We start from the raw sequence: 1,663 nt of genomic DNA on the forward strand, positions 1-1,663 counted from the left end.
GACATAAGAGATGTCATTTATAGTCTATCTCTTTCTATATATGGAAAGTCAAGAAATTCTCATCGAAACATCGAGAAATTGTGCATATAGAAAACTCTAAAGAAAGAAAAAAAGGAGACCCATGCCATGATTTTCAAATCTTTTCTATTTAGTAGTCTAAGTTTCTCGATGAGGATAATTAATTCGGTCGTTGTGGTCGGACTCTATTATGGATTTCTGACTACATTCTCCATAGGTCCCTCTTAGATCTTCTTTCTCCAATCTTGGATTAGGGAAGAAGGAGATATTCGCGACTACTGGCGATTTCATTATGGGGCAGCTCATGATCTTCATATCGATCTATTATCCACCTCTGTATCTATTCTTTCTTAGCTAAACAGGTGGAAGATCTATCCAATTTGGTTATATTATATCATGGACTCGAAAAACGGATCTGAATTTGACTGAAATGCACGATCTTCACAGGTATCACTTTTCACGATACCTAAAAGGTGGAATAGCGATTTTCGAACCATTTCCTATAAGAGAATGGTTTCCATTACTTTGAGAAATGGATTCTTATATCAAACTATAGCTATTGCATTAAAGAAGAAAAGAAACTAATAGAAGTCGAAGACGCGGAATGATAGTGAATAGAGAGAAAGATTCTTCTGATTTTCTTGTTTCTATCTACTAGACGCCGTAGAGAATTGAGAATTTTCATGTCTTTCAATTCTCGTACTCGTAATTGGAAAGTTATGGAAGGAGACCCATCATTTTGCAATGAAAACAACATATAAAACTCTGGACAATTTCGAAATCAGGCCAAGCGTCTTAATACATATGCAAAAAAATTCATTATTGGCCCACCATTGATTAGAAGATTTAGCTTGTATGAATCGCTATTGGTTTGATACGAATAATGACAATCGTTTCAGTATGTTAAGGATACAGATGTATCCACAATTCATTTAGAGTTACTTAATAGTCTATTTCTTATACCATATCTCTATCCCGTGAAATTCTCGAGCCAAAAGATGGATGCATATGCTGTGTTTCATTTTGCTAAATGATATCAATTAAATGGTGTATCAATTCCATAAATTGCATATAGCAATAAATAAATCAGCAAAATTCTTTCTAATATTTTAGATAGAAGAAACATTTCTTCTATCTAAAATATTAGAAAGAATGTACCCTTCTATCCAAATCCAATTTGCATCGATAAAATAAATCCAAATTCCAGTAGTAGATGAATAATTGCAAATTTGTGTGTGTACGAGATTAGAATAACTTCAAAATAACTGACATAATTTTGTATTTTTCCTGATCAGAAAAATACATGAAAAAGAAAGGAGGTAGAAAAATTTTTGGATTTATGGTTAAAGAAGAAAAAGAAGAAAACAGGGGTTCTGTTGAATTTCAAGTATTCAGTTTCACCAATAAGATACGGAGACTTGCTTCACATTTGGAATTACACAAAAAAGATTTTTCATCGGAAAGAGGTCTACGAAGACTTTTGGGAAAACGTCGACGTTTGCTGGCTTATTTGGCAAAGAAAAATAGAGTACGTTATAAGAAATTAATCGGTCAGTTGAATATTCGGGAGCAGTAATTTAATCGTTCAAATTTTTTTCTTGTTTTATTATTTTTTTAGTAGTCTTATAGTAGTCTTAGATTTTTC

Source organism: Triticum urartu, unplaced genomic scaffold (assembly GCF_056163025.1).
Source record: "Triticum urartu cultivar PI428250 unplaced genomic scaffold, HENAU_Tu73 scaffold153, whole genome shotgun sequence".
NCBI lineage: Eukaryota > Viridiplantae > Streptophyta > Magnoliopsida > Poales > Poaceae > Triticum > Triticum urartu.